Source organism: Furipterus horrens, unplaced genomic scaffold (genome assembly GCF_987537825.1).
Source record: "Furipterus horrens unplaced genomic scaffold, mFurHor1.1.pri manual_scaffold_1, whole genome shotgun sequence".
Classification (NCBI taxonomy): domain Eukaryota; kingdom Metazoa; phylum Chordata; class Mammalia; order Chiroptera; family Furipteridae; genus Furipterus; species Furipterus horrens.
In genome coordinates this window covers 13,721,424-13,747,627 of record NW_028327171.1, presented here as the reverse complement: position 1 = coordinate 13,747,627, position 26,204 = coordinate 13,721,424, and the positions used below count along the sequence as shown (strand labels likewise).

At 39.6% G+C, this 26,204-nt stretch overlaps 1 pseudogene; it reads left to right on the top strand.

Annotated features, from left to right (window-relative positions):
* The first annotated feature begins 467 nt into the window (after window positions 1-467).
* Window positions 468-23,959, top strand: LOC150020700 (eukaryotic translation initiation factor 3 subunit F pseudogene; annotated as a pseudogene).
* The last annotated feature ends 2,245 nt before the right edge of the window (window positions 23,960-26,204 follow it).

Sequence of the window (26,204 nt, the reverse complement as noted above, 5' to 3'; positions counted from 1 at the left end):
GCTAAAGAATAGGATTGATTGGTAAATAGCAGGCTCAAACTCCCTGTGTGTCAAGAACTAGCCAGCACAGATATCGAGCTATTCTAAAAAACAGCTCTCTGAATTTTATCTTATTAGTTAAAAAAAAAAAAAAAAAATGGCCTCACCAGTGCTGATAATTTGTCAGGAATAGGACTTCTAATAGGCTTCAAATGGAGCTGTATCACCTTGCTGACTACCCAGTAGCTGTAGGAGTACACCTACAGATAAAGTGACCAACTCGCCTGGGTTTGCCCAAAACTTTCTCAAGTTCAGCATTGAAAGTCCCGCATTCTAGGAATCTCTGTTGCCTGGAAAATCATAACAGTTGGTCATCCTAAAGCCAGGACTGGCTTCAGCCTTGAAGAAGGCAGGCAACTGAAGTTTGAGGCAAAGAACAGCAGTTCAGAAAAAGATTTGTATTCCACTCTGCCTCTGCCACTTACAGCATGATCTGGGACAAGTCATTTAACCCCGGAGATCGCATCTTCTTTATCTGCAATGTGAGGATAATTGCCCATGACTTTGGAGAAACCATAAAAAGTTCCTGGAAAAGTGTCTGGTATAAAGTAGTTGCCCAGCAAATAAGAGGTGTTATTACTATATTCCAGGAATTCTAAAATCAGACTAACTATATAAGTAACTGTGTCTAGACAGGTTCTTTTTTCTTTTAATTGGGGTAGTGGGAGGTGTATCTATGACTCTGATTATTACAGTTTTTTAAATGTCAATTCATTTGACGGAATTTTTTTGACAAAAATCCATGCTGACTCATGCTCAATTGTTGTAAGCTCAAGCATGTTCAAAACTCATTTATGAGTAAAATTCAAATCATCTTTCCCAAAGTAAATATTTAAGTTAAGAATATAATTGCTTATTACTATGAACAAACTATTTCCTTTCAGTGGAATTTTAGGAAGGAAGGGGTATGTAAAAACATTATTCAAATGTCCAATTACCTCAATTAAACTATAATGTTCTATACTAACCTAGGTTTTTATCTAAAAAAGCTCTGGTTTATACTAAGTAAGTATAAAATGTTAATAGAAGAGAACCAATATATAATCCTATGCTTTAAGTTCTTTAAGTTGACAGGCAATGATAGGTTTCCCAGAATAAGATCCATTAAAAGCTATTTTAATTTTTATATTAATATTTTAAAAATTCATGTTTCACTGACTATAACTTTTGTATCCTATATTGTCCTCTAAGTCCCTACTAAAATAAACATAATTTTCTATACTTGAATTTTTAATTTCAAAAATAGGATACATTTTGATTAATTAATTTTAAATTCAACCTCTAATTATCGATTGTCTACTATATAAGGGCTTTAATTTACAAACACAACCAAGTATGAATGAAAGAGTGATGTCTAGAATCTATTTTATCTACCTAGGAAGTCTTTTCTCATCTGTTGGGCACTATATTGAATAAGAATTTTCAAATATTACCAAAAAAATTTATTACTAAAATTATTGTTATGCTTTATTTTTAAGAATCATTTTAGAGTTGAAGCCATAAACCTTTAAGTTTATGGCATGATACAATTTAACCCAAGCAATTAAAAGATACTGAGAAGGAAACAAATTGCTCAGAGAAAGTGTAAAATCCCATATGTTACTAAAATCAAAGGTCTGTCTTGATCAAAATTTTCTGAATACGTTGCAAATGGATAAACTCATTCTAAAAACTCCCCACCCACATTGTTCTCTGAAGTCCCACCCTCCCATTCCTTAGCATAGAATACATGTTGGTTTCCTTTTCTCAACATGTGCTTTTTTAAAAGTCAAATATATAACATTCAGTCTTGGGACATTACAGGAAATGTGATTTAGATTCCTCTCATTACTGCAACATAACACATAAAAAAAAAAAAAATCCCCTCTTCATACTGCTTGTGCTCCTTCTTAAATATCAGCTCTTTAAGTAGATTTTATTAATATTTTAAGAAATAACGGATTGTCTTTTCCATTCATATATTTTCAATAGTTCATATCATGGCTTATTTGTTCTCTGCACCCAGATTCTGATACCTCTAGGGCCTATAAAATGAGTCTAGATTATACAATCGATGACCATCGTAAGCATTTTCAGTCCAGGCCTCAGAAAGTTTGAGCATGTTTCAAACTGGGTAGAGAAGGTTCTGAATAAAAGCCTTTCTTTTCCTAATATATTACACTCGTAAAGAAAAACATTAGAACTCTCAGAGAAGTAAATATTTTACTAATCAAACCTGTTGCCAATGTTCCGAGCGAACTGTTTCACAGATGGCTGCCTTGGAACTTCAGGAGCACTAAGAATTGCTTTAGTGACTTATTCACTCACATGCTTCTGAACCTTATCGTGTAACTACACTGCAGTTCCATCTCCTAAAGCAAACCAGCCCAGCAAAAACAAGTTCACCTGAATGCCTCAGAGAGCTCGTCTTACACCTGTAGTTCAATTTTAATCCTTAGAAGAAAAACCATAATTAACAATACCAATTGCTCCGACTATTCTCTAGCACCCTCAGGATTTCAAACTTTCAACACCTTCAAACACTTACCACCAAACAGAATCCACTTATTGGAGGGACAAGGGCAGGTGATTAAGGGTGTGAGAGGTCATGTTGAGATCTTCATTTTAATTTTCAAGGTATAACTTAACGCTTTTATGAATTGCTCTCTATTGGAAAAATGAACTGAAAGTCCATTAGAGACTTTGTATTCTTCCAGTTTCTCTGGCCATGAATTGCCCTTGGTCTCAGACGTAGATAATTCAGCCTGAGAGTAATCAAAGAAGCAAAGCTAAGTCTAGCTCCTGGACTGGAGAGTCACATTGGCGGTACAGGCCAGTGTTCCTCCCGCCCCGCCAGCCCGGGCTGCGACCCCACCCTCAGCCCCAGCCCTGGCCCCGGCCCCAGCCTTAGCTCCAGCGCCGGTTCCAGCTCCAACTCCGGTGCCAGCCTCATCCCCAGACCCTGCAGCCGCGGGAGCTGCCACCTCGGCGCCGGGCCAGCGCAGACCCCCGCACAGTCACAGTCGCCATCGCTGGCAGGTCCTGCCCTACCAGGCCCCTTCCCTGGCAGCCGTGTGGTCCGGCTGCACCCGGTCATTTTGACGTCCATCAGGACGGCTAAGAGCGACGATGCAACAAGGGTGCTGCCCCAGTCATCGGGACTCTGCTGGGAACCATTGACGAGCACTCAGTGAAAGTCACCAGTTGCTTTTCAGTGTCGCACAATGAGTTGGAAGACGAGGTGGCTATTGAAATGGAATTTGCTAAGAATGTTTATGAATTGCACAAGAAAGTCCCTCCACCTGGACTCATCCTGGGCTAGTATACTACCGGCGTAATGTCACAGAGCACCCTGGACTGATCCAATACTACAGCCGGGAAGCCTGCAACTTGTCTCCAGGATGGTCTCGGGAGCATCACGGCTACGTCAGCAGTTGAATGGGTGTCCCTGGGAGGGCCACTGAGATAAGTCACACCTTTGACAGTGAAATATGAGTTTTATGACACCTAACACATTGGAGTTGACCTGACCGTGAAGACCTGTTCTAGCCCCAAGCAGGTGATTGGACTCTCAAGTGACTTGCAGCAAGTAGCAGTCATGGGCTGGCCCTCAGCACAGTGTTGCAGGATGTACTGTCTGGAGAGGGGTGTCAGCTGACAATACTGTGGGCCACTTCTTGATGTGTCTGGTTAACCAAGTGCCCAAGATAGCTCCCGATGGCCTGGACCGTACTCAACAGCAACATCAATGACCTGCTGATGGTGACCTACCTGGCTAATCTCACATAGTCACAGATCGCCCTCAATGAGAAGCTTATAAACCTGGGTCCAAACAGTGCTCCTTCCGATCTGGCGCCAGGTACAGGGCTCAGAATGGAGTGAAGTGGAAATGGCTGAGCAAGTCAACTGGTTGTGACTCTAAATAAACATAGTCTATCTTTTGTAAATGAAAAAAAAAAAAAGTCTATTTGTTTCATCTAGCAGTTGCTATAGTATGTTCACTGTTTCTGCTGATATCCTGACGTGTTTTTTTTTTTTTAATGGCATTTTTAAAACCACAAAAGTACATATTATTTTATCACTTTTTTACAAAATATTATTTTATATCTTAGAGACATTTGAAACTGGTTTATTATAGTAAGAAATTTTAAACATTTCTAGGTAGGTTTAATTGTTGTCCACAACTAATAAAATCCTTAATTTTTGGAAATGGACATTGTTTCGCCTGTTGAATAAAACTAAAGGAAAATGAGAATTATTTGTAATTAAAATAGAATATAACCAAATTTTTCAGGTGCCATTTCAGAAAGTTGGTATCATCAGTGTGCTTTTAGATCATTTTCCCCATTTATTGTAAATCCAGATTTCTAATATAATTAAATAAAATATTTAAATTGTATAATAAAATATTTCCATACCACTTAAAATTTCTTCAGTCATGAACTCAGTAGGTTTTTGTGACTTGTCATGAAATTTTTACCTAATTTTTCAGGTATGTAAGTATAATCTAAAAGCTTCTTTACTACTTTCACATGATTAATGGCTTGACTGGCATTTTCTCTTTAAAAGAAAAAATTTATTAACCTTCCCTCCAAGTGCAAATACAAATAATCTTGATTCTAAGTACTTTGCACACCTTGCAAACATTTTAAATGGTAATGTGCACTGCCTCTCACACTTTCTGGTTCTATAAGTCTTTCATAATCCATCTATAACATTGTTCTTAACTTTGGTAAAGATCACTGAAAAATAAAGCAATGGACAAATTAGCATTGAAATTTTAGAACAGCAGCTATTACTGTGTAAAACCAAGCAGAAGAGCAGTATCTGTGCTTTTTCACTGATGGAAACCATAGGAGGGCTCATTATAATTGATCACTATGATTAACTCTCTCATTTTAGCCATGTGACACTCAACATTAGGAAGAAGTCAATGAGATGGCTTGCTTGCTCAAAAACAAATAATAAGATGTGCCTACAATTCAAAACTGTGGTTGATAATAGATGAAGGAGCAGATAGGCTGGTGGGTATGGAAGTGCATTAGGTGAGGAAAGGATGAAATGAGGGGTGTGGGGGTGACAGGCAAGAAATCAGCTCTTCTAGAGAAAGGAGTGCCTAGAGGGAAAAAAGGAATCAGAAAAGACAAGCATATTCTATGGGATCACATGGTAGACAGAATAATGCCCCCCACCCCCCGCAAAAGATGTCCATGTTCTAATCCCTGGAACGTGTGGATATGTGATGTTACATGACAAAGGTAATTAAGGTTGCTATTCAGCTGACCTTAAAGTAGAGAGATCTTCCCTGGATTATCTGGTGGGCCCAATGCCATCACAAGGGTTCTTAAAAGTGGAAAAGGAAAATAGAAGAAGGGAGTCAGAGAAAGAGATGTGATCAGGGAAGCACTCTTATTGTTGGCTTAGAAGTTGGAGAGGGGCCCCCAAGCCAAGGAACATGGGCAGCCTCTAGAGCAGTGGTTCTCAACCTTCCTAATGCCACGACCCTTTAATACAGTTCCTCATGTTGTGGTGACCCCCAACCACAAAATTATTTTCGTTGCTACTTCATAACTGTAATTTTGCTACTGTTATGAATCATAATGTAAATATCTGATATGCAGGATGTATTTTCATTGTTACAAATTGAACATAATTAAAGCATAGTGATTAATCACAAAAACAATATGTAATTATGTATGTGTTTTCCGATGGTCTTAGGTGACCCACAGGTTGAGAACTGCTGCTCTAGCTGGGAAAAGCCATGAAGCAAATTCTCCCCTAGCGCCGCAGGTAAGGAACACAGCCCTGCCAACACATTGATTTTAGCCCGGTGAGACGGTTCAGACTTCTGACCTACAGAACTGTAGAATAATACATTTGTGTTGTTTTAAGCTACTAAAGTTGTGGCAATTTGTTGGATGGTGATAGAAAACTAACACAGACCAGTGCATCAAACAGGGTATTCAATAAGTGTTTACAAAACGGAGAAGTTGGTGAATAAGGGAATATAAGACAGTCACAACCACATTCTGGGGTCCATCAAAGATAAGAGGCTTCACCAGCCACACAACATGATGAACAACTGACCCAGAGACTCGTCTTAGCAGCCATTTTCCATGAACTTTCCCATTCTATTGAGTATAGACAAAATACTGTTTAGTGAAGATTGTGTGTCAAAAACCAGGGCTAATTAGGTACATAAAAAGGGCTCATTGGATAAATTTCTTTGGATAAATACCTAGAAGCACAACTTCTGCTTCATAAGGTAGTTCCATTTTTAATTTTTTGAGAAACCTTCATACTGTTTTCCATACTGGCTACATCAATCTGCATCCCCACCAACAATGCACAAGGGTTCCCTCTTCTCTACATCCTTGCCAGCACTTGTTGTTTGTTGATTTACTGATGATAGCTATGCTGACAGGTGAGAGGTAATATTTCATTGTGGTTTTAATTTGCATTTCTCTGATGATTAGTAAAATTAAACATCTTTTAATATCTGAATATTATCAGCCATAAAAACGAAGGAAATTCTGCTACTTGTAACAGCATGAATGAACTTTGAGGGCATTATGCCAAGTAAAATAAGTCAGAGAAAGTCAAATATTATATGTGGAATGTAAAAAATATGAACTCAAATACAGAGAACCAACTGGTGGTTGCCAAAGGTGAGAGAAAGGGGTGGTATGGGAAATGAGTGACAGTGGTATAATGGTACAAACTTCTAGTTATTGGATGAGGAATTTCTGGAAATTTAATGAACAGCATGGTGACTATATTATCAATACTGTATTGTATATTTGAAAGTTATTAAGAGAGTAGATTTTTAAAGTTCTCACCACAAAAAAAAAATTATAACTATGTGAGGTACTGAATGTGTTGACTAACCTTATTCTGGTGATCATTTTGAGATATATACACACACAAAATCACTACAATGTACATCTTAAACTTACACACTGTCATATGTCAACTATATCTCAACAGAGCTGAAAAAATACAAAACAGGCTGACCTCCCAATGCCCCAAGTTAGTGTGGTAGTTCATCAGGACTGAGAAAATGGTGATACATACAGCTGCTGACCTTCTGTGCAGCAGTGAGCCCAGTCCCGGTTCACTTTCTCACGACCCCTTTGGGGGTTGAACAACCCTTTCACAGGGGTCACCGAAGACCATCGGAAAACACATATATAATTACATATTGTTTTTGTGATTAATCACTATGCTTTAGTTATGGTTGGGGGTCACCACAACATGAGGAACTGCATTAAAGAGTCACGGCATTAGGAAGGTTGAGAACCACTGATCTAAAGCATCTACTAGTCACACCACCTTGCTGTGCTCTCTGTACCTCCTAGGTCTTCAGGCTGCTGCTGTCTCTGCCTGGCAGGCTCTCCACGCCTTGGGGCCTCTCTACCCATGAGTTCCTAATCATCATCTATCTTATAGGTTTCCTTAAAGGAACCTTCATCTGGGTACTGATTGGGTTCAGTCCCCTACTGCATACTCACATAGACACTCATACACTCTAATAGATTGCATTTATTCAGTGGCTGGTATTCCCCAGTACACCCTGTCACAGTAACACTGGTACAGCCCAGAAGTTCAAAAGAGTCCCTGGTTCAACTAAGTTCATATCAATATAAATCCATCCTTGCTAGTTTAATTGAACCAAACATGCACTTATCAGCTGTCACAAATGCTCCAAAAAGTTAGTGATAATGTCTACCTTGTTCATGACTGATTCCTCAACATCAAGTACTACATCTGACATGTGATACACACCCAGAAAATTTTGATGGAATGAAAAAACAGAAAGACCAAAACAATAAAATCTATAGGTCTTTTGAAGAAATTCATTCTTTTTTAAGTTTTAATGTTTTTCTTTATTGATATATAGTTGACATATAACATTGTATTACATTAAAATGGGCAACATGATTTGATATGTGTATATATTATGAAATGATTACCACAATAAGTTTGGGTAAAATCCAACTTTTCACATAGTTACAATTTTTTACTTATGATGTGAAATTTTTTCTTCAATTATAGTTGACATTTCATATTGTTTTATATTAGTTTCAGGTGTACAGCATTGTCATTAGGCATTTATATAACTTAAGAAGTGATCCCCCAATAAGTCTAGTACCCCACCTGGCACCATACATAGTTATTACAATGTCATTGACTATATTCCCTATGCTTTGCTTTACAACCCCGTGACTATTCTGTAACTATCAATTGTACTTTTACTCCCTTCACCTTTTCACCCCTTCACCTTTTCATCCAGCTATCCATCCCTCCTTCCATTTGGCAACCATCAGCTTGCTCTTTGTATCTATGAGTCTGTTTCTGTTTTGTTTGTTCATTTATTGTGCTTTTTAGATTTCACACATAAGTGAAATTATATGGTATTTGTCTTTGTATGACTTAGTTCACTTAGTATAATATAATACCCACCACTCCATCCATGTTGTCACAAACGGTAAGACTTCCTTCCTTTTTATTGTCGAGTAATATTCCATTGCATATATATCCCATATCTTCTTTATCCAGCCTTCTATTGATGAACACTTGTGTTGCTTCCATAGCTTGGTTATTTTTAAAAACACTGCAAAGAACATAGGGATGCATATATTTTTTTTGAATTAGTGTTTTGGATTTCTTTGTATAAATACCTAAGAGCAGAACTGCTGCTTCATAAGGTAGTTCTATTTTTAATTTCCTGAGAAACCTTCATACTATTTTCCATAGTGGCTGCATCAATCTGCATCCCCACCAACAATACACAAGCGTTCCATTTTCTCTATATCCTCACCAACACTTATTGTTTATTGATTTATTGATGATAGCCACTCTCACAGGCGAGAGGTAATATTTCATTGTGGTTTTAATTTGCATTTCTCTGATGATAAGTGATCTTAAACATCTTTTCATATGTCTATTGGCCATTTGTATGTTCTCTTTGGAGATATGTTAATTCAGGTCCTCTGTCCATTTTTTCATTGGATTGTTTTGTTGTCGTTAAGTTCTATGAGTTCTTTATAAATTTTAGATCTTAACACTTTATTTGATGTATCATTGGCAAATATCTTCTCCTAGTAGGTTGGTAGTCTTCCAATTGTGTTAATATTTTCCTTTCCTGTGTAAAAACTTTCCAGTTTAATGTAGTCCTGTTTGTTTATTTTGCTTTTGTTACTCTTGTCTATGGAAATATATCAACAAAAATATTACTAAGAGCAAAGTCAGAATTTAGTGCCTATGTTTTCTTCTAGAGGTTTTATGGCTTGGGATATTACATTTAAATCTTTTATCCATTTTGAGTTTATTCATGTATATGGTGTAAGAAGGTAGTCTAGTTTCATCTTTTTGCATGTATCTGTCCAGTTTTCTCAGCACCACTTATGGAATAAATTATCTTTACCCCATTGTATATTTTTGCCTCCTTTGTCATAGATTAGTTGACTATATAAGCATGGGTTTATTTCTGGCCTCTCTATTCCATTCCATTGACCTATGTGTGTTTTTATGCCACTATCATGCGATTTTATTCGACATAGTATTAAAGTTATAGCCACAGCAATCAGACAAGAAAAAGACATCCAAATTGGAGAGGATGAAGTAAAACTGTCATTATTTGCAGATCACATCATACCATATAGAGGGAACCCTAAAGATTTCACCAAAAACTACTATAACTGATAAAGGAATTTAGTAAAGTAGCAGAATACAAAATTAATATTCATAAACTGGTTGCATTTTTATACAACAATATAATAAACTATCAGAAATATAAATTAAGAACAATTCAATTTACAATTGCATCAAAAAACCTAGGAATACATTTTTAAAAGGAAGTAAAAGGCCTATACTCTGAAAATTATAAGACATTGAAGAAATAAACTGAAAAAGATATAAATAAATGGAAGCATATATCATGTTCATGTAGAGGAAGAATTAACATTGTTTAAATGGCCATACTATCCAAGGAAATCTATAGATTCAATGCAATCCCTATCAAAATATCAATGTCATTTTTCACACAGCTATTGCCAAATAAATAATCCTAAACTTTACATGGAACCACAAAAGACCCTGAATTACCAAAGCTATCCTGAGAAATAAGAGTGGAGGTATCACACTATCTGATATCAGACTATACTATAAGGCAATATTAATCAAAAAGAAATTCATTCTTGTATTCCAAATTTCATTTCTGTCATCAAGATGAATGTTTGAAAGTACTACTGCTATTCTCTTCGAAACTCAAAGTGATATTGGCTTTTATACTTTTCCTTTCCAGCAAAAGGATTAAAAATGTTTTATAACCTATATTTCTGGATTTCATATATAAATAGAACTTAAAGCATATCATGCTATATGTGTGTGTACATAGAGATATACATATACACTGTATTAGTCAGGGTTTTCCAGAAAAACAGAACCAATATATAGATAGATAGATAGGTAGGTAGGTAGATGATAGATAGATAGATAGATAGATAGATAGACAGATATCATAAGACATGGGTTCACAATATTATGGAGGCTGAGAAGTCCCACAATCTTTGGTCTGCAAAGTAGAGACCCAAGAAAGCCAGTATTATAGTTCCAGTCTAAGTATAAAGTCCTGAGAACCAAGAGAATCAGTGGTGTATGTCCCAGTCCAAGGGTAAAAGAAGGTCAATGTCCCAGAACCTGCAGTCAGGCAGAGAGAGCAAATTACCCCTTACCTAATCTTTTGTTTTATTCAGGACCTCAACAGATTACACCATGCCCACCCAAACAGGGAGGGCAATCAGCTTTACTCAATCTAAGGATTCAAATGCTAGTCTCTTCCACAGACACACCCAGAAATTATGTTTAAGCAAATATCTAGGTACCCCGTAGCTCAGTCACGTTGTTATAGAAAATTAACTATCACACACACACACACACACTTAATTTTTTAATGGCCCTTATTTTTTTTTCATGTGAGGTTTTCATTGGGGGGGGGGTTGCTGGCTCATTTATAATTTATTTTGCTTTCATTATGTTTCCCCCATTAAAAATTTCTGTTTGTTTGTTTTTCTATTACAGTTGTCCCACTTTTTTCCCTATTGCTTCCCCGCACCCTGCCCACCTCTTCTCCCACAGTCAGTCCCCACCCAGTTGTCCATGTCCATGGGTCATTTATACATGTTCTTTTACTAGACCCTTCCCCTTCTTACCCCCTTCTCTCCCTCCCCTCTCCCCCATTGTCATTGTTAGTCTGCTCCTTGTTTACAAACCTCTGGTTCAATTTTGCTTGTTTGTGTTGTTCATTAGTCTCCTGGAATAGGTGATAGCATAAGGTATTTTTCTTTTGTTGCCTGCTTTATTTCACTAAGCATAATTCTCTCTAGTTCCATAATGGCCCTTATTTTTAATAACTTCTTTTTATTTTATGCTCATGGAATCCTCCCTTAATTCCATTTCTAAAGACTCAATGAGCAAGAAATTTCAGGATTCAGACAGCTGAATTACGCTGTACTACTTATTCTCTTGCTTCCAATACCACATGAATTAAAGCACATATTTCAAAAATAAAATAAGTTCACCAACAGTACTCAAAAAATGGCAGAGTCTAAAAATATCAATTCCTCCAAAAAGGGTAGCAAGAAAAGAACTTGAAGCAGAATTGGACAACGTGGCATGTAAGTCCTACCCCTACCCCCTCATATATGGATCACAGACCAGTCAGTCATCAAAATCATGCCATTTCTAATACCTCCATGTATTAGTCTTCTATTGCTGCCATAACAAATAACCACAAATTTAGCAGACTGAAACAACACACATTTATTATCTCACAGTTCTGTAGGTCAGGAATCTGGTGAGCTCAGCTGGTTCCTCTGGGCCAGGTTTCGCAGGCTGAGATCAAGTTGTTGGCAAGCTGAACTCTTACCTGAAGGTTCTGAGGCAGGATCTCTTTCCAGGCTCATTCAGGCTGTTGCCAGAATTCAGTTATGTGGGCTGCAGGGCTGAGGTTCTTGTTTCCTTGTTGGCTGTCAGCCAGGAGCCTCTCTCCTCCCCTCTAAGCCACCTAAACTCCTCGTGTTGCCCCCTGCCTCTTCAAACCAGCAGCTTCCCCTTGAGGCCTCCTCCTACTTTGAATGTCTCTGACTTTTCCTTCTAATGCACCTCTTCTTCCTCCAGCTACAGAAAGTTCTCTGACAAGATTATCAGACTAAACATGGCTGGCCTTCTCACACAACCGTGTCAAAATTGTGGCTAAATTATAGAACAACCAGCAGGCAGAACCAGCAGAAATTGAAGTGAATAGAATCCTGAAAATTATGGAATTAAAGAAACCACATCCACCCAAACTGGTAAGAGGAGTGGAGACATGGAACAGGCTGGACTTACATCCAGGTGTCCTGGATAAAAATTTAGGAGAGCTAGTTCAGGAGCAAGGAGTCCCAGCCCCATAACAGGCCCCGCAGTCCAGGGTTCCAATGCCAGGAAGATAAGTCCCCATAACTTCTAGCTGCAAAAACCAGCAGGGATTGAGTTGGTAAAAGAAACTGCTGAAGTCTAAAGCACTTCTTCTTAAAGAACCCACACAAAAACTTACTCAGATATACTCCATCTGAGCTCCAGCACTAGGGTAGCAGCTTGAAAGTCACCAGTGGCATGCAGGGATAATCTGAAATGTCTGGCATCCAGGTGAGAGCTGGGGGACAGCTTTTTCCCAGACAGAAAAGTGGCAGGTGGGTGCCATATCTAGGACTACATCAACCTGGCTAACACTGTTTGCTCTGCCCTGTAGATCCTCTGAGACTCCATTCCACCCAATTTACAGCTGCTCACAGTAACTTATCTGTATAAATGGCTAAACTTGGCTCATGCTTCACAACTTCCTAAATCCTTTCAAACAAGCAAGAGCTGGCCTCAGGGAGCCCCAAGGCCATACCTCTTGCTAAGTAGCCTCATGCACAGCACTAGCAGCAGCCAACCTAGATTCACAGCTTGACTTCACCTGGAAATCTCCAAACCCAGAACAAGTAGCAGCCATTTCAGACTGCTCTATAGCGCAGGCAGGATGGTCCTGAACAAAACACAGGTGGGGGCTGACCTTGGCCTGCACTACCCAGGAAACCCCAGGGCCTGTGAACCCAGTGAACAGCTATAGACCATGTCAGAGCACCACCACCCTGCCCCTGCACAGCTGATCCTCCGTGAGGGTGGAGGTTTGTGGTTAGTGGTCACAGCCAGTCCTTCCAGCTGACTGGCCTGGGTAAATCCCTCTATTGATCTGCCAACAACAACTAAGGCTCAACTACAAGAGGAGGTTGTACTCAGCCCACATGAAAGGCACACCTCAAGCACCCAGCTTGGGTGATAGGGGAGGCTGAGACACTGGCCCCTACAGGACACCTTCTATATTAGGCCATGCTACCAAGACATGGAGTCATAGCAGCTCTATCTAATACATAGAAACAAACACAGGGAGGCTAATTAAATGAGGAGGTAAAGAAACATGGCCCAAATGAAAGAACAGAACAAAACTCCAGAAAAACAACTAAACAAAATGGAGATAAGCAATCTATCAGATGCAGAGTTCAAAACACTGGGCTCAAGGAACTTAGTGAGGACCTCAACAGCATAGAAAGATCTAGTCAGAAACAAAAGATACACTAATTGAAAGAAAGAAAATTCACAGGGAAACAACAGTAGAGTGAATAAAGCCGAGAATCAAATCAATGAAATGGAACATAAGCAAGCAAAAAAACAACAACAATAACTACAACAACAATCAGAACAAGAAGAAAAAAGAATCCAAAAAAATGAGGATAATATAAGCATCCTCTGGGACAACTTCAAGAGGTCCAACATTTGCATCACAGGGGTGCCAGAAGGAGAAGAGAAAGAGTGATAAACTGGAAATCTATTTGAAAGAATAATGAATGAAAACTTCCTTAATTTGATGAAGGAAATAGATATGCAAGTCCAGGAAGATGGATGCAAAGAAGCCCACTCCAAGACACATTATAATTAAAATGTCAAAGGTTAAAGATAAAGAGAGAATCTTAAAAACAGCAAGAGAAAAGCAGTTAGTTACCTACAGGGCAGTTCCCATAAAACTGTCAGCTGATTTTTCAAATAAAACTGAAGGCTATAAGGGACTAGCAAGAAATATTCAAAGTCATGAAAAGCAGGGACCTACAGACAAGATTGCTCTACCATGCAAAGATATAATTTAGAATTGAAGGTCAGATAAAGAGCTTCCCAGACAAGAAAAACTAACTGAGTTCATCATCACCAAACCATTACTATATGAAATGTTAAAGGGACTTATTTAGGAAAAAGAAGACATTCAACACTATGAACAATAAAATGGCAACAAATATAAATCTATCAATTGAATCTAAAAAACAAACTAAGCAAATACAAAGAACAGAGACAGAATCATGGATACAGATAGAGTTCTGATGGTTGCCAGATAGTAGGAGGTTGTGGGGGAATGGTTGCCAGGAGTTGGAGTGGGGGCAGGGATGAATAGAAAGAGCACAGAGGATTTTTATGGCAATGAAAATACTCTGAATGATACTCTAATGGCAGAAATATATCATGTATTTGTCCAAATTCATAGCATGTACAACACTAAGAGTGAACTAAGGTTAACTATGGATTTGGAATGACTATATGTCAATGTTGGCTCATCAATCACAACAAATATACCACCCTGGTGGGTGATGTGGATAACAGCAGAGGCTATGCATGTGAAGAGGCAGGGTTATTTGCGAAATCTCTGTACCTTCCTCTCAATTTTGCTATGACCCTAAGACTGTTCTAAAATATAAAGTCTTAGGGGAAAAAACAAGAATATGCAAGATATTAACTCCTTGAGAGATTATATTAGTGTTTGCACACAATTTATTCATCCCAGGAGGCCAGTGTTCTTTACAGACTAATGTATACACACCTTTTCTCCATATGATATACATATCTCATAGGGGATGTGTAGTCTAATTATTTTGTTTAAAGTCCCCTGTAATAATTTCTATTTGTTTGCTACTAACTTAGTACACAATTAAGTTCACTTTCTAATTTGCTCTCAATTTTTAGGTATTGCTTTTTTTAATTGCATTACTTTTGTTTTAAGTATTTTCATACATCATTTGCATGGTTTCAAACCCAAATATACAAAACAACATATATCATATGGATCTTCTGTTTTCTACAAACTGACCCAATGAGAATAGAACTTTTTGAATTCTTTTATATCAGTTCTCAAGTAGGGTAATTTGTGAATATCACTTCCAAGGACAGTGGTAAAGACAACATGTAAATTCAGCAAGAGTGATTATTTGGAGAACCAGAAAGCACCAAAGATTTTAAGATTTAAGACTGTCAAAATTAGATTACCGAGAAGAGTGGCTAAAACTTAAAAAGTTGTCAGGCAGATTTTTCTAACAGTTTAATTTATTTCATGTTAATAGTTATTTTTCCAATGGTCATAGGTTAGAAGTCTACTTCTAGAAGTCATCTGTTTCTTCTGTGGATCTTGGGGTAGGAGTCTACTTACTATCAGGAAGGCATTTGTTTACGGACTGAAATATTTCTGTGAAGTCTGAGACTCCGAATCTTGGCGCAGCCCTTCCCTCTATGGTTCTAAGGTGGCATTTCTTGGATGTCTCTTTCAAAATACACAATTACTAGCCTGTAGCTTGTGGTAGAGGCCTTCTAACAGCATGAAAGGAAAGTAGGAGCCACCTCATTGAGACGCTTGGGTTGACAGATTACAGTAACAGAACTATACAGAATGGAGAAGAGAGAATATATATACATACTACTTCTTAGGGTAACACATAATCATGTTATTATTATTTTCAAGGGCTCAGAGAATGATAAAGCATAATTATGTATTTAAAAAATATTTTGCAGACTGTAAACACATTGACAAATCTTTCAGATTTTCAATTTTACCGCTAAAGTATGAGCCACAAAAGTCACTAATGGACAAGTATATTTTAATCTAAAAATGAAATTTCACATAACTCTGTTGAATCTTTGTGTCATTTCTTGCATATGAGTAAAAATATATTTCTACACACCCTAAAAATATATATATATATACATCACTGAAACATATTTTTATGTATACATTCTATGTATCTTAAAATTCACTGGCTTTCAATATTAGTGTCTAAACTGTAGACTAGCACTTGTAATATTGTTAAGCTAATTTAAAAATATGGAGCATACGAAATATATTTCAATATTTACAGCATCCTCTTTATGTAACGTGAGGGATTAAACCATTAGCACTCCCTAGAAACCATCTGGGAAGAATCAAGGATGAATTATGTGTCAAAGACACCTGGCAATGCTATTTCTCTGAATTTAGCATCTGTTCTTAGGAAAGCAATATCAAAAATTCTTGTTAGAGAAGATTGGTCTTACTAACAAACGATAAGTGTAGCCTGGGCTGTTTCATTAACAAAAGTGACGATGCAGGATTTAAAAAAAAAAAAAAAAAACCAGAGCCAACAATAAATTATAAGCATTAAGAATTTTAGTGCTTCCTGGAATAAGGAGTCCTTGTTGTTTAACTTAAGCCAAGAGCATGATAAGCAGCAACAAAGCACAAAGTCAACAGGTGCTCAAAAACTAAAAGAATTAAGAAGGTGAAACTGAATGAAAGTTTTTCTATCTGAGCAGAATATACAACAAAGAATAATTATTTTTGACCTTGATAGCAGACTATCTGAAGTAATTTTATAATTGTTAACCTGTTCTTTTCTATTATACATAAGTTTCTTTTATTATCAGCATAGCATTTTTCTGTGCATATGTGTTATACATAATGAGAGAGAACAGTACAATGTTAAATAACTACATTTAAAAGAATAAACTTTTGCTTTAAAATATGTAACTATGACAACAACATACTAACCATGGGGGTGGACCTCTGTGGGGCACCTCATGGGTAAAGTGCTCCCTGATTCCTCAGAGGGACCTGATGGGGATAGAAATCTTACCATTAAAACCTCCTCACAAGGGACCGTCACTACAGCACAGTGTGACATCCCGGAAATGAGCCACATGTAGAAAGCAGTGCCTCTCTGGTTTGCCACTCTGTTGAGGATTTGCCTCAATTTAGACTTTTTTGTGACATTCCCTTCAAAAGATTAGCAGTAGGTTGTTGGTGTGTCGTCTGGGGAACATCATGAGACCTTCCCTACCAGAATCTGTAATCCTTTCTGTGAGCACAAACACACAGGGATTTCCCATGACCAACTTGGGAACCTGTGTTTGAATTGGGAACTAAGAAGAAATTTCTATGGTCTAAATTCAAGCCACTTGTGATGACTAATTTTATGTGTCAACTTGGCTAGGCCACAGTAGCCAGATATTTGGTCAAAGATTATTCTAGATATTTCTGGGAAGGTATTTTTTAGATGAAATTAGCTTTTAAATCAGTAGACTTTAAGTAAAACAGATTACTCTCCATAATGTGGCTGGGCTTCATCTAATCAATAAAAGTTCTTAATGACCTCCCCCAGAGGAAATAGGAATTCAGCCAACATACTGCCTACAGACTCAAACTGCAATATCATCAGCTCTTCCCTGGCTCTCCAGCCTGCTGGTCTACCCCACAAACTTTGGACTTGCCAGCCTCTGCCATCAGATGAGCCAATTCCTAACAATAAATTCCTCTCATAGATATACATTTACTTACACATGTAATACCTATATACATATATTCTGTTGGTTCTGTTTTCCTTGAAAACCTCAACTAACACAGTTTAATTTGCTTTGAGGTAATGCTAGCATTAGATCTATTATCCTGCCAATAGCTAGGTGATGGGTACTCAAGACACTGAACATTTTGGGCACCAAACTCTAAAAATACGGTCACTTTGTGAAAACTAGTTTAGCCTAAGGGAAGGACAATTTCTGTCTCTGAGCACCAAGATTTTCTGTGGGGCTTCAGATATACTCCTGCTGTTTATTGTAAAATGTGCTAATTCTTAAGGGTGGGGGACCAGCATCAGGAACAGCAATGGTCTGAGGCCTAGAAACTCAGGTTCCAGCACAATGGATATTTGCTTGCTCGGCTTTGACTTAGTCGGCATATAAAGATTCTGGTTTTTATCAAGCTGTATTCCTCAGATCTCTCGCATTACTCATCCTTGACCTCCTTTGGGTCACCATTCCTCACAAAGAACCCAAATTATTTGTAAAGCTACTGTAAAGTGTTTACCCTTTGAGAGAAGTCATGTGGGTTTCTTGCCTGTCTTAATCACTGACATCACTTCTATTTTACTGGCAACAGTGCAGTTTATTCCCCTAAAATACCAGGGTTAGTAAGCGTCCACCTAACAGTTTTATTTGCTTATCTTCACAGTAACCTCCCTCTTACTGTTTAGAGAACATCAACAGAAGCAGCACAGTGGTAATAGTAACACAAATTCTTAAGACACAGGCAGGCTCAATGTGTTCCAGAAATAAAAATAAGGCCATTGTGGCTGAAATAGAGTAAAAATGGGAAATATGTACCAGATGAGGTCCAAGGGGGAAGTGGGACCCGGGTGCCACAGGACATGACAGACCGAGTTGGAAAATTGGAATTTCTTCTGAGTGCAATGGCAAATTATATTCTAAATGCTTTATTAGCATCCACAGACCCTCAATTGGCTGACTCAACATTGCATCCCTCTTTAGGTTACCTTCGAATATACATACTTGCTACCCTTCTGTCGGCCCTGGTCTCTTAGAAAGTTAAATTGAGGCGTTATTAATAATTTGTGCTTAACACAAAGTCTTAGGCTAAGTATTTTGAGGAACAGTAATGCTCTAACTAAAACATGAATTGAGCCCTGACTGGTGTGGCTCAGTAGGTTGGGCGTCTTCCCACAAAGGTCACCAGTTCAATTCCCAATCAGTGCACATGCCTGGGTTGCGGGCCCTGTCTCCGGTTGGGAGCGTGCAAGAGGCAACTGATCAATGTTTCTCTCACACATTGATGTTTCTTTCCCTCCCTTTCTCCGTCCCTTCCCCGCTCTCCAAAACTAAAGAAAAAGTCTTTTAAAAAATAAATATGTGTTGAATTCTTGAAGATGTTACATTTGCGTTAGCGAGGCCAAAACAAACAACAGCAATGCAGGTAAATAATGAAACCAAGTGATAAGTGCAATATTAAATATAAAAGTTAATAACAGAGTTGGGACAAAAAGTTCAGACCGTGAAGGCTGGAAAAATCAGGGAAGACTTTGCGAAAGAATAAATATATGAAACTCCAACAAAAAGCTGTGTTCAAAAGATAAGGTAGAAATCAGCATGCTGAAAGCTCTATTCACTGATATATTGGACACTTCTATAGAAGTCTCCCTGGTCATTTCAAGGAGTAAAAGGAAGACAGCGGAGAGTGATTTACTATGAGTGACTCATCAATTCACCAACTGAAGCTGAGAACAGTAGGCCAGGCCAGTAGAGATAAGAACACCACTGGGGTCAGATACTGAATGAAGTGAGTGCCATGGTGGTGGGGGGAGGCAGAAGAATTTTCTTTGTATGTGATGATAGTAGATAGAACGGTTCCCTGTCAACATCGTTCATAAACCAAAATATTTTCAGAATCTAAGGTCAGTCCTAATATCCTAATTCTCCTTTATTACATGAAATTCTCCAACAGACTGTGACAACAAGGCTTCCCAAAACATTTTTTTTTAAAAAAAGAAGAAAAAGAAATGGGCCTAGAACCACCCCCTCTCCAAAAAAAAACCTCATTAACAAAAAGTTTAACCATTAAGGTTATAAAAGAAGTTATCTACAGAAGGCAGCTTCTCATGAGACTACTGGTTGCATACAAGTGACTAGAATTAGGACCCAGCCAACCAGAGCCTATAACTCGTCACAATAAACACAACTCTGGTGTTCAGAGGTTTGACTTCATTCTCCTGTGCTTTGGGAGAGGCTGAATGGGAAAGACACAGCTGCCAGGTTAATTCGCTGTAATTTGTAAACTTGATTTCTTTGATGGAAAAAAGATTTTTAAAACACAGCCCCTCCTTCAGCCTCTGAAGGGGAAGGCATCCCAACATTTAAGCGTGTCACATACACCCTAAACCAGTTACCCATTTACAGAAAAGTGGGTGAGAAAAACATGGACTTCAGAGTTGAGCTTCCAAAATGTTATAAACAGTGAAAGGAATAAAATTAAATTATGATAGGAAAAAGAAACAATTTCTGGTGCTTTTTGACTGAAAAATAAACACAAACACTATTTACTAAGTTCGAACATCTATGAGGCAACGCTTTCAGCCTCAGGCATTAACTGTGGTTGTGCCACTGGTGGGTCTAGAGGAAGCAGACTCAGCCCACTTCATCCCCAGGGACAGAGAGTATCCACAAGTTCACAGAGGAAGGAATTATCTCCATTGTACTGTCCAACAGAGTGAAGAGTGTGCTACATTAAATAAGCTGGTCCATCCTGAAATGTTGGTCTCTTTCCTCAACCGCCATCTAAAAAGTACTTATCCACTCTGAGAAATGTCTCTCATATTCTTCCAAAAGGCCTGAGCTTCAAGATGAGTTTAGTACCATGCCCCGGGGGGATGTTTTTAATTTTTATTTTTCCATGAATAATTTTTTAAGGAAGGAAATTGTAGTCTGGTTCCTAACCATTCCCTGTGATTATTGTGGTATCTGCAGAATGTCATGAACTTTTGGTGTTTTTAGCGAGACTTCATCATTGGTATGTAGTTGTGCCAGCTGCCACAATGTATTCATCATTATCTATTATAAGGAATATCAAGTACCACTCTTACCTAGGAGGGCCTTGGTCTGACCTGCTCAGCCTCTGGGGGACATGAGGAGTCATGAGGAGGGAGAAGGACACCAGTCAAGTCAGCCCTGGGCACACACCTGGATTCGTTTGGCAGGTATGCCATAACAAACCGGGGGTCTGAACAGAAATTTATTGTCTTGCAGTTCTGGAGGCTGAAGTCCAAAATCAAGGAATTGGCAGGGTTGATTCCCTCTGAAGGCTGGGAAGGAAGGCTCTGGGCCAGTCTTCTGCTCTCGGCTTGTAGATGACCACCTCCTGTCTGTGTCTCTTCACATCATCTTCCATCTAGGTGTGTCTCTTCCTCTACACAGGGCACTTTTTTAAAAATAAGGACACTAGTTCTACTGAATTATAATCCCACCCTAAGACTTCATCATAACTAATTGCATCTGCAATGACACTATCCCCACATAAGGCCACAATCTAAGGTACTGGGGATTAGGAGTTCAATATGTAAATTTGGGAAAAATACAGTTTAACTCATAACAAAATCAATGGGACAATATTTGTACCAATAAGTGGCCCTTACTTTCTCAAGCTTTAATTTGGGGTGGGCACTCTGTAGCTTTCATCTTATTCAATCATTATCCCCCCGTCCTGTTGTGCTTAGGGTGCCATAACAGAATACCATAGTTGGATGGCTTAAACACCAAACATTTATTTTCTCAGCTCTGTGGCTGGAAAATCCAAGCTGAAGGTCAAACAGAATTCAGTATCTGGTGAGAACTCTCTTCCTTACTTGGAGGCAGCCACCATCCCAGTATGTACTCATGTGACCTCCTGTTGGCACAACTGTGGAAAGAGGGGGAGCTCTGGGGTCTCTGCCTCTTCTTATAAGCGCAATAGCCCTATCATATTAGGGCCCCCTCTTATGACCTCATTTAACCTATTTCACCCCCTCACAGGCCCTATATCCTAATACAGTCACACGAGAGGTTAGGGCTTCAATATATAAATTGAGGGCAGAGCCATAATTCACTCTGTAGCAATTCCCAGGGGAAGACATTCTTCTCATTCTACAAATGAGGAAACTGAGACTCAGAGAGGTTAAGCCCCAGGTCCCACAGCTGGAACTAGCATAAAATGCAAGTCGATTGGACTCCAAAAAGCCATTTATCCATCCACTATTACTAGGTGGCCCAAAGCAGGACCTAATATGAGAAAATGGGAATTTAGAAAGGCTTGGCAGGAGAAGTGTGGCTCACCCTCATGGGGGTCACGATCCCTTTCCCCGCAGCCCACCGCCCCTTCTCCAGCTCCTGGGTGCAGCATCTCTCGGCAGGCAGTAAGACCGTACTGTGGAGCTAATGTCTGGAGCTGAGCTGGAACTGAATATCACCCACACTACTATGACATGAAGCAAAGTGTTTAAGCTCTGTGTGCCTGAGTGTCACTCCCTCCTGTGATCATAGTGAGGACTGAAAGAGTTAATACATGTAAAGAGTTTTAGAACAGGGCTGGCACATGGCAGCTGTTTTAGAAATGTTACCTGTCTTCATTATGGCCATTCTTTATTGAATGACAATGAAGAGAGAAAACACAAGCCTTAGGAATAGAGGGTTTCTAAATGCTCCCAAGTTCCTTAACCAACCCAGGTCATCTGTCAGTCAAGGGCTATGTGTTCTAACATGCATTTAGGGGTTCTAGAAACTAATTTTCTGACATCAGCTTAATACAAACTATTCTAAAACGGCTTTTGCCTGTGGGCTAGAGATCCAAGTTTAGGAGACCCGTGCTGGAATCCAGCAATGGCCCTATCTTATCTGCAGAAAAGCATGAGTCACGGGGTGATGAGGCCAAGTCCATTTTTTACTTTCCCTCCTCCTCTCCACCCCCTACTCCCTCCTCCCCCACCAACAGTTTTTCCTTTTTCCTTCAGGTCTAAACATTTATTGAACTGAGGCTCAAAAAGGAGTTATTGAACTAGACATGCAGTCTAAACATGCCATGGATTTAGACCTATTTTATTCATTTTTATCCAATGTTGTCAAATGACTTACTCCAGGAAAATGCACACACACCTCTTTTTCAGAGAATGGGGGAGGGTGTAGAAGGAGATGAGGAAGCCCAAATTAAAAATGAATGAAGTCATATATGCTCCGGGAATGTGTCCCACGGGGCGGGAAGGCAGTTGGTGAGGCCAAACTTAACGAAGATTGGAGCGCTGTATTCTAGCACCCCCGAGTATAAATGTGGGTAATAGGCGAGGCACAGATGTACTCAAACCCCACATGTATGTCCCAAACCAAAAGCTGACTCTTGAAGATAAAGATGGGACGGGTCACATGGTGGAGTCACTTGGCCTTTTCTTCCACTGTTGGGGATACGCTTGCCTCAGCTGATTCTGTGGGGGAGGCTCCCTCTTCTTTCTCATCTGCAAGGATTGTGTAAAGACACCCCCGCCACCCAGTTGCAAAAAGCGCAACTTCCCCTCCACCGGACTGAAGGCGCATTTGAATGCGTTTCCTTTTTATTAAGAACAAAGGTTGGAGTCCGAGCTTGCAGCGCGGGACAGGAAAGTACACCGCACGTGTTGGTAGAAAAAAACAGACAGAATGACCCACGAGAAAGAAAAAGGGGAAAACCATCAATCCTCCGGGCACTGGGCTTTTTCGACTTTTCCTTTAAAAAGAAAAAAGTTTTTCAAGCTGTAGGTTCCAAGAACAGGCAGGAGGGGGGCGGGGGGGTTTACAGAAAAGGCGCCTGGTCGGTTATGAGTCACAAGTCACTAGCGGGTTATAAAAGGGTCGCACGTTCGCAGGCGCGGGCTTCCTGTGCGCGGCCAGCCGGGGCGCAGTGCGACTCGCCACTTCGGCCGGGCGCCTCCAGCCAGGGGACAGGCATGGACGTGGAGCAGAGGCCCCCAGCAGACAAGCGTGGGGAAGAAAGGAGGACGCTCCGGCCTGGCAGGTACACCGATTTGCCCTGGCCCTGCACCCGCCCTCTTCTTTCACCAGCCCTGAGGCACTGGGCTGCGGGGCCACGGTCTGGGGCGGGGGATGGGGGGGTGGAGCGCACGTGGCTGCCAAGTGCCCAGCCCAGCCCCAGACGGAGGGGCGCTGTCCGTGGGACCTCACCCAGGACGGGACGTTGCTCGGGAAGGATTCCTGGGGGAGCTGAGGGCACTAAAGACCTGGCACTCAGCTTCTCCGCTGTTTCCTTAGTTGGGAGGGGAAATAATCTGTGACCTGGCGCGAGAGTAGCTCAGCTACTGGAGCTGCCAGACGAGCATGCATGCAGAACACACTTAGGGGCAGGGTGGATCAAATGGGACTACCTTGAAAGTGTATCTTTTCCTTTTTCTTTTGAATAGTAACTAATACTACCATGTTATGAAGGTTAGAATCACAACATATTAGATATCATGTCTTCCAACTAATATACATGAAAACTGAGCAAAAGTTCCATGAGCTTCTGTATGTATTTGTTTCCATCATGCCAGGGAGCTCTGATTATCTTTTATTCTCTCAAAGCCCCTGGTGGGTATCAATCCTTCACATTTTACAGCTAAGCAGGAATATAGGGATGATTATGAACAAAATTTAACCTGGAATTGCTGAAACTGACAGCTGACAAGGACATAAGTGAGGATCCAATCCTTAAAAATGAGTAACTGAGGTCTAAAGAGGTAAAGTTGCTTCTCTAACATCACACAGCAGATTCAGGACCTCGTGTGATTTGAGGAGACCAAGGATATTTAACTTAGTTTATATTTTGTGTCAAATAGGTGAGGTTAAGTGGAAATATGCTTTTTGTATGAAATTATGTAGCTATTGCAAGCCTAAATTACTCCTTAGAATTTCCATTTGTTACTCTGAAGTAGTGCCTCTTATATGCCTTTAACATAATATGTACTCTAAATGGACAAGGGCAGCTGAACCTTTAATAATCACAGGACTGATCTTTTAAAATAGATAGGTATAAAGTATTTAATTGCTTATCTATGTGAACAGTAATATAAGCTAAAAAGTCGACATGGCGACTTCCTGCTTATTGTCTAATTTGATAGCCACAATAATAGGAAATTGGCAGGGTAGAAGGTGTTACCCCTATTTTGCCCATGAGGACTTGTGGTGCAGGGGATTTGTTTTCTCTAGTAAGGTCACTAGGTCCTTAGTGTAAAGCCTGCTTTTAGGTATGGATGTGGATGTGGGATGTGGAATACAGGGGGTAGAGGGGGCAGACCACAGGCCTTTGGTCTCAGTGCAGGCTCATTTCAATTACTTGGCTGCCTCCCTGATTTCTTTCAGAGGCCCAAAGCACATTTAGTAATTACTTTTGCCACATGGACCACTCCACAAAGGCCAATACTAACCAAGTTCCCTCACACGGTGGGGTCTGCTCTCCCTGGCCACAGGACCGAGCTTCCTAACCACACGTATTAAGAAACAGAAACATGAGCACTGGCTGAGCCCTACAGTGTTTCAAGGCAGAACAGTAACACTAGCGCAGACTTCTACTCTTGACTCTACCTGACTAACCATGCGTAAAAAGTATAACTTTTTGGTCTTTTAAAAAACCAAAATCCCCAAGAGCCACAGTCCCTTCATTCTGTCTGCCTGGGCCAGACACTATTCTAGATGCTGGTCAGGAGGCAGAAGTGACTGAACCCTACCCTTGTGAATCTAAATGTGAGAGGAAAGACAAACAGGACACAGTTCTCCGATTTTATATCATTTCAAATGCAGTAACATAAGTACTTAAATGAGTTAGAATGTGCTATGAATTTTGCCATTCTCTACTTTCCAATGGCAAGCATGGAAAATTAATAACTTTCATCTTTCTTCACAGCTCATCAAATCAGTCTTCTGTGAATCAAATATATATATATAAATATACCAAAAAAGGCCCTAGGTTTTAACTTTTGAACAGTTTTTCATCAGCTATTTTATGTCATGACTAAGATCTACCATTCAATTTAAAGGAGGTTTTTCGTTTTAGAGGTACAATTCTTAACTCCATTTTTCCTACCTCCAATCTAATGGAGATTATCTATGCTTTTCTAGAATTTTTCTAAAAGTGCACCCTCACACACAATTTTGCATTCATATCAGTGGGCTCCAGGCTTCCTTAAGTTTCAGCCATGACCCTCTTGGGGATGGAGTTGTGTTATCCCTTAGTAGACCTAAGATGACTAAAATATTGAGTAGCTTGAATGGTAGAGCAGCATGTGGACCCTTTACCTTGCACCTATACTAAGCACCTCTGTCTTTGACTCATGGGTGTCTCTACATTTTTGTGAGTCATTGGCTATTGCTTCGCTGAAACTACTGATTTTGATCACTTTACTGCAATGATTGTTAGGCTTCCAGCTCGCAGTGCAGAAGCCTGGTACTGTGGAAAGAGCACCGGCCTAAGAACCATA